At 37.8% G+C, this 7,985-nt stretch overlaps 1 pseudogene; it reads left to right on the top strand.

Annotated features, from left to right (window-relative positions):
* Positions 1-7,060, top strand: part of LOC113063682 (steroid hormone receptor ERR2-like) — a 10,692-nt pseudogene extending 3,632 nt beyond the window's left edge.
* The last annotated feature ends 925 nt before the right edge of the window (positions 7,061-7,985 follow it).

The raw sequence follows: 7,985 nt of genomic DNA, 5'->3' as shown, positions 1-7,985 counted from the left end.
CTGCAGCCTGACACGGCCCAACGCACGCTCACCACTCTCGCGCGACCTAGGCCACCGGAAACTAGTTGTCATCATCGGCTGGGCCAAGCACATTCCTGGTAAGTGAGAGCAAGAGAAAGAACATCAAGATGTTTGGCAAAGAGTCCATGTCAATGAAGCTATTCTGGTGTTGAACTACCGGTTACTCACTCTCTTGTTACTGAAGTTAAGGGTTACTCGACCCCAAAATGAAAACTTTGTCATTAATCACATACCCCATGTCATTTCAACCAGTTAAAGCTCAGTTCATCTTCAGAACACAATTTAAGATATTTTGGATGAAAACCTAAATGTCCCATAGACTGCCAAGTAAATAACAGTGTCAAGGTCCATAAAAGGTATGAAAAGTCATCGTCAGAATACTCCATTTGCCATCAGACATGCAATCTGGGTTTATATGTAACGTGACGGGTAACACTTTTTGTAACGCGAAGAAAACAAAAATAATGACTTTATTCAATAGGTCCTTCTGCCAACAGTCTTCTCTGTGTCTCTCCATATCACCGTATGCTGCGTGTGCTCTTTAAGCTAAAGTAAAACTAAGCACATAGTTGTGTCTGTCTCAGCCTTGACTCCATGATTCACTGTCTAAAATTTATATTGCACATGAAACTAAAAAGTTATTTTTTCGATCTGGTAAACTATTAATTGATTGACTGACTAAAGTTCACAGTCAAGTAAACAGTTCTCTAGTTCAGTAGGCAGGGCGGTGATCAGGGAAGCTGTCTCAGTCAAAATCCTTCCAGTGCACTGAAACGTTCACTCTGTACAAACACCATGAAAACCAGGGAGCATCAATGTTTACTATGTTCCCTTAACAGAAACCCAGTTTCCGACACGCGATATTTGAGGTAGACCAATCACAAAAGACAGGGCCATCTGACCAATCAGAGCAGAGTTGGCTCAGGGCCTGAGCCTGTATACTCCGAACTAATCTTTAAGAATTGTTGGAAAATGAGGTGATACTAAATGTATATATTTTGAGAAAGCAAAAGCATATTTTGACCTTGCATACATGTAAACCTATTGTAGGATACTTGCAAAACAATATTAGGTACCTTAAAAAAGATATAATAAGGGCAATTAAATTTCATGCCATCCCTAAAAGGCAGGTAAAAAAAAAAATTTATTTTTTGCTTTTCATCTGTCAGACAGAGGTAATTGTGGCAACTGAATAAGCTAATTGTCCAAAATAATTTGCACTGTTGACCAGATCTAATGAAGGGCTACTTTTTTCCACTAGAAATAAATAGCACTATGGTACTGATTGTAGTAGAAAAGGTCCCTTTGTGCAAAAAGTAGCAGACATCCTCTTCTTGAAATATCCTCTTTTCCTTTGCGGTAAAAGTTATTCATCATGTTTACTCATACAAGCTGTTGATCTGGGTACTTATAGAGCCACTTTTTGCTGGGAAGTGTTTCTTACTAGCCTAATTTCACTAATATAGTGCACTTGAAGGCTATGAAAAAGCCAGCTAGATAGTTTTTACTTTTCTGCACTGCCTGAAAGTGCTGATCAATCTGTATGTAGAGAACAGCTGCCTGAAGAAAGATTTTAATTGAAGGGAACAGGAGCAGGTGAGTCAGAGCTACAGTCAGAACGTGGAAGACTTTTCTCCTAATTGCTGTCCGAGTTCAGTCTTGGAAGGAGCGATTTCAACTGCTTTTGTCAGTCTCTGGCTATTTTCAAGACCTCTAAATTTAGAGCCCTGTTGTGAGTGTCCACCATGTCTCGGTATTCAACAACAACTCTTATCCTGCTCTCTGCACTCCACAGAACACTAGATCTGATGAGCGGGTCTTTTCAGTCCCAGTAGAAGCTGAGGATTGTGGGATTAAATCCCTGACAAAAAGTTGAGAAATGTTCAACTATGAACTATTAATGCAAATGAGTGGCGAAAACTAGTCGGCCTCTATAAGGTGAAGGTGATGACATCTGTCCTAAGCATTTCAAAATCTACGACAGTCCTGGAGTTTCACTTTGTTACATATTACTATATTGAATTAATTTCATATGTCAAATGCAGTTTCTCAGAATCTCAATACCAATTTCAGTACCAAGGCTAAATTAAATATATTAATATAAAAAGCAAATACTTTAAACTGTTGAGTGGTTTTCTCTTTTTCATGTCATTTTAAAAATGTTTTATTCATATTTCTGACATAATAGACTGTGGCAGGTATTTTATGCTTCATTTAGGCTAGAATTTTAAGATTTTGACACCCATCTGATTCAATTTTAAGACGAGGCATCTGTGTTTGTGCATTCTGAGCTTGTATTCTTCTTCACTAGTGGAGCGTTAACCTCTCTCTTTATTTTTTTTCTTCTTCTCATCCAGGCTTTCTCTCACTATCTCTGGCTGACCAGATGTCCGTGCTGCAGTCGGTGTGGCTGGAGGTGTTGGTGTTGGGGGTGGCATACCGTTCTCTCGGCTGTGAGGACGAGGTGGTGTTTGCTGAGGACTTTGTGCTGGATGAGGAGATGTCTCGTGTGGCCGGTCTGACTGAACTCAACGCCGCCATCAGCCAGCTCGCTCGCCGTTTCAGGGCTCTGCAGCTGGACCGCGAGGAGTTCGTCATGCTAAAGGCCATCGCTCTCACCAACTCAGGTGCACTTCCTGTCAAGATTTCCTATTAATGACTCATTACTTCCACAGCCTGTTTTTGATTTCTGATCAAAACCTGCATGACCCGGGTGAGTCATCCGGTAATTAAGACCAGAACATATTCTGTTTTGTGTTGTAAACGTAACTCTCTTGTCACCGTCTGCTTGTATAAATTCATCCCCCACCCGGAAGAACACATGAAACGTTTGATTTGATTACTGTAAATAATAAATTCAACCTCTGTGTCTGCTTCACCCACAGAATCTGTATTTGTTATGCAAATACTGCGAGTTGCATGCTTTGAATATTGAACACACCCGAAACCTCTTCCTTACCCCTCACATATCCTTGTGTACATGATAAACATTGACCCCCACCAACAGAACTATTCATTTGGCAGTGACCTTTGACACGAAGCAAGAGTTAATTAGCTAGAGAGATTTATATTATATATTTTGGATTTCTTTACTTGTTGTTACACAATTGCATTTGTAATTTCTTGCATTAATCCTCATAAAGCTGTGGCCACATTGGAGCATGCAGAATTTCTTTAGTCTTTACAACAAACAGGATGTCACGCTCTAGGAAATTTACACTAGCATTAGTATATAACATGGTGAAAACATTCGGGCAGGATGCAGTAAGTTGAACAGAAGTTACAGTACTGTTTTCAACAATGATAATCATAAATACTTATTGAGTACTAAATTAGCATATTAGAATGATTTCTGAAGGATCATGTGAAACTGAATATTGCAGTAATGGCTGCTGAAAATTCAGCTCTTCATTACAAAATTCAGCTATTAATTTCAAAATAAAACAGTTACACTGTAAAGCTGCAGCCTTGAGGTAAATCTGTGATGTTTAGATCCCTCATGTTCTCAGTTCATGCCACCACGTGATTTTTCGGGGTTCACATCTACATATTTGTATGCAGATTTTTTGTATAATGCATAGAATGCTGGGTGGAAACAAAAATATAAAAAAAATATTCTAAACTTATATTCTCACTTGAGGTGGAGAAATTAAAATTTTCAGTTTCAATTCAGTTAGAATGTCTGCACATACTGGATAAATTCATCAAAACATCATGTGATGGATTAATTCGCTAATTTGCTAATTGTTTTTGTAATCTTTGAAAAGAGTGACACATTGGTTTTATTTAGAAATGAGGGTCTAATCACTTGTCGTCGTCGTCTTCCTCTCTTTTAGATTCGGTGTACATTGAGGACATGGAGGCTGTGCAGAAGTTACGGGACCTTCTGCATCAGGCTCTGCTGGAGCTGGAGGTCCAGCGATGCCCTGATGACCCCCAGCGTGCGGGACGACTCCTCCTCACCCTGCCCCTCCTCCGGCAGACTGCCGGCCGAGCCCTCACCACCTTCTACAGCATCAAGACCCGAGGTGGCGTGCCAATGCACAAACTCTTCCTGGAAATGCTGGAGGCCATGATGGACTCACCCTAGAGAAGAGACGACAGATGGATGACGGATGGATGGAAGATGAAGAAAATGGGCTACATGTTTGCCCAGAGTCTTTATGTATATTGCAAGGGCTACAAAAGCCAAAAGAAAACACTTTTAGGTGTTGAATATGAAGAAGATGTTTTGTGTAACTGTCCGCCGGTACTGGTCTTTCACATCCAATCCACCTTCATTTGATTTTAATGGGTAGCACGTCAACACAGGCTTGGGTCAGTTCAGACACACTTAATATTTCTATCATTGTTCGAGAAACCACAGACAACGTGTAATTCATTGTCACTCCACAGCCATCCTGATAAGTGTTTCTAGGAACTAACCGTTACTGTAAACTCAGAGAAATTTACGTGCCAAGGACGTCTCCTGAGACTGCAGCAATATGAACTCTTCCCTGAATCACACGATTCAGCGTTCGCTATCTCATTCTTTAACAATGGTAGGCCAACGAAACAAACACAAGTCACTATCACTACAGTTCTAATCAAGTAAGCTTATTTTTCTCCTTAAAACAGTGCATAAAAGGCACTTGTGTACAGTTAATAATGTCTTTTATAATGCACTCGCCATACTACAAGTGCTATCTAACTTTGTCCTGCTAGCTTTTTGTGGAATATGCAACACATAGGTGAAGGAAATACAGTTTAAGACAAACTTCAGTTTTCTGGGACACACTGGTACTGCAAATATACTGCAAAATCATATGGAAAGCAATATGAAAGACTTCATAACTCACTTGATCTCTGTCATGCCACGTCTTGCTTCAAAACAGAATTTAGTAGTTTAGTCGCATAGCAAGCAAAGTCAGTGTTTTTTATTATTATTATTATTTTATTTTTTATTGTAGAACATTTTTATAAACCAGGCCATCCTTTGTATAATAGCCAATTGTTTAAAAAGAATAATGTCATCGTTTTAGGATATGGATTATGTGAATGGGAGATTATGGGTACTAAATGCTGAACTGAACCAACAGTGTGTCTAAATCGGGGTAAACTGGGAGTTTTTCCTCCTGTAGGCTTCTACTGTCATTGATTTTTGCTGTGGGACGTTCATATATCATCCTCAATTCTTCAGATGACACTGGCCTGCTTGTAGATGATTCGGAGTAATTCATTTGGAAAGACTTTTTTTTCAGTCATTCAGAGGAACGATCATAATCTGTACTGTAATCCTCCATTTGTAGACAGCCTCCATCCGAGGTTTGTTCTGTGATATTCAGACTGAAAGCCTCTGTGGTGCAGATCAACATTAAATGCAATTTGGAAAGCCTCACGAGGTGGGCTCATCTTCGAGACTCTTCGTTCGGCTGTTTTAGGATGTGTTTGCGTTGTCTCCTCATAGTGGTTTGTTTGCAGACACTCGTCTGGTATTATATGCAATCATACTCCGTTCAGAGTCATACAACTCCTCTACCTTTTATTTATTCTACACATGTGAAAACCGGAGGAAGAAAAGCCAGTTGCCGTTTTGGCCTCTTTACCAATTTTAAGTACTAAAAATGAAAACCACTGTTGTACAGAGTCGGACCTCGGAGGTGACACCAGATCTTCAGGGGGATGTTTTTCACTGTATGCTGTTCGCAGCAATGATTGTATGAGTGCTTTCAAAGTGGATTCTTCTGAAGATAGTTTCAGCTCAACAATAGGTTTAATCTGGGTCTGCAGATTTCTAGTCCAAAATACTGAGGGTGAACGTGTTGTGATTCAGGCCTTTGGGTGATCATATGAGTTTTTGTAGCTCATTTTGTGCTTACGGCATGGCTTTAGGATTTGGTTTTCCATATAGACTATGAAGCTTGGCCTCAGGTTTGGTATTGAAATAAAGCAATTCATTTGGGAGAATTTTATGAAATGTCTGTTTTGTATTGAATTTTTTTTTGTTTTAGTTTTTTTTTAGATTCATCTTTTTGCAAATTAAAGTACTAACTTTAAGACATAAGAAAGCCAGTGGATGTTATATTCTGCGTGTTCATTTTTGTTTAATATATAGTATTGCAGTTTTCAAGCACTAATATGTGTTTATCACTGCAAAACTTTCTCTGCTTTTCATTTTTTTATTATTATTTTTATTTTATTTTTTAATATTGACAGTTTGGCTGTTAAGGGAATTTTGGGATATTTCAATAAAACTCTTATTTTTTTATTCAGTCTATATGCATTTATCAAAACTGTTTTTTTTTCTTCTAACATTTCAGTATGTTTGTTTTTTCTTTTGTGGACAGGAAGTTAATGTCTCTCCTGAGTGGTTATTGGGATGTAGTGGACTGTACATAATCATGAATGAATGGGTCCATTCAAAGACAGCTGTAAAATATGTCAATGTTTGTGTCAATAATAACTCTAATATAAAGATGATAGTACAGTAGTGTTTTCATAATGGTAAGCATTATATAAAGCCATTTTGTCTGTCAGACTTAGAACATAACATATGATTGAGAGAGAAATTAAATACATGGCTAGGTGTTTTCGTGTGTCTGTGTATATTTCTGTAAATGAGCAATACCAGAATTTACCAAAATGTTTGTTTTGACATTTTTCTGTATATTGATATACTGTAAATCAAACCTCAACAGTAACACTAGTGATAACAGTCGAAAGTAATAAGAAGAACTACAGTAAAGAACAAATCAATATTTGTATTCCAAAATGTATTTAAAAGATTAAAATCTATTTTTTACTCAATTTGCGGATGTTTATTAATATTCTCGTTCTGGTATTTGTGGGAGTTGAAGTCATCTGATTGTAAATGTCTGTGCTTTTTTGTTTCCTCTTTGTAAAGCTCAGTGGTTCTGCAGTAAAACTGTTTCAACACTTTGGTCATATTGAATCACTGTGAAGAGAAAGCAAACACTGAGACACCACAGGAAAAATAGAGGTGTTTTAAAATCTTGTCAGTGTCTATATGTGTTTTGTAATAAATTAACGCGTCATTGGATTTCTATGTCGTTTTGTCATCATGATCATGTCTGTTTTCTTTTTTTCCATGTGGATTAAAAAAATCGTCCATATTTAGGCGTCTTTAACATTAATACTAGTGAATGAACATTATTCATATAAGTCTCTAGTCCATACCACAGTTTATATGTTGTAGGGCAGACAAAGCTAGATATGGTGCAGTTCTCCTTTACAGGTATATTTATGTAAATGTTATAGTTACATTTAGTACTATTGCAGAGATAAAACGATATCACTTATCTTTAAGTCAGACGGAAAAGTAGTGCGAACTGGTGACCATCCGCTTTGAGGGAGAAACGTCACTCGTGCCAACTGCGTTATGTACAGTATGCGTGCGTGCTGCCCTCGTGTGCTTACGTGCTGTATGACATCACGCGCGTGAACGCGACCCGCGGGGATACAGCGCCCTCGTGAAGGTTAAGGATTCTCAATCATAGTTATTAGTCTCTAAAGCTTTAGGCCTATTTTTTGTTGGGCTGCTGGGAGCCTTTATTTTATTAAGTTTATATTAAAAAAAAGTTCTTAAAATTTAACAATAAAATATGTATCCTGCATATGAAACTGTTTTCTGGGTCAAGAAGTAGCCTAATCTTTTTTAATGCTTTTAAACACATTGTGTCGCACTGTAAAGGTGATGATTTTTTGGTGTTCCTCAGATATTTGAAATTTAAGACAGATGGTTTCAACTGAAAAAAGGTAATTTGAAAAAAGTATTTTAGGATGGGAAAATTGGTACAGCAGTGACTTACTGCTGATTTTTTATCCTGTGGGGAAACATTATTATATTCCTATGACAAATGATATATTCGGAAACTGTGCCAAGCCATTATTCCCATTATTATACTAACCATAATGTCATTATTTGGCTACAGTAATTATTTTGTATTACATGTTGCCCCATATTC

This window comes from Carassius auratus, chromosome 46 (genome assembly GCF_003368295.1).
Source record: "Carassius auratus strain Wakin chromosome 46, ASM336829v1, whole genome shotgun sequence".
NCBI lineage: Eukaryota > Metazoa > Chordata > Actinopteri > Cypriniformes > Cyprinidae > Carassius > Carassius auratus.
This window is presented reverse-complemented; position numbering and strand designations above follow the sequence as displayed.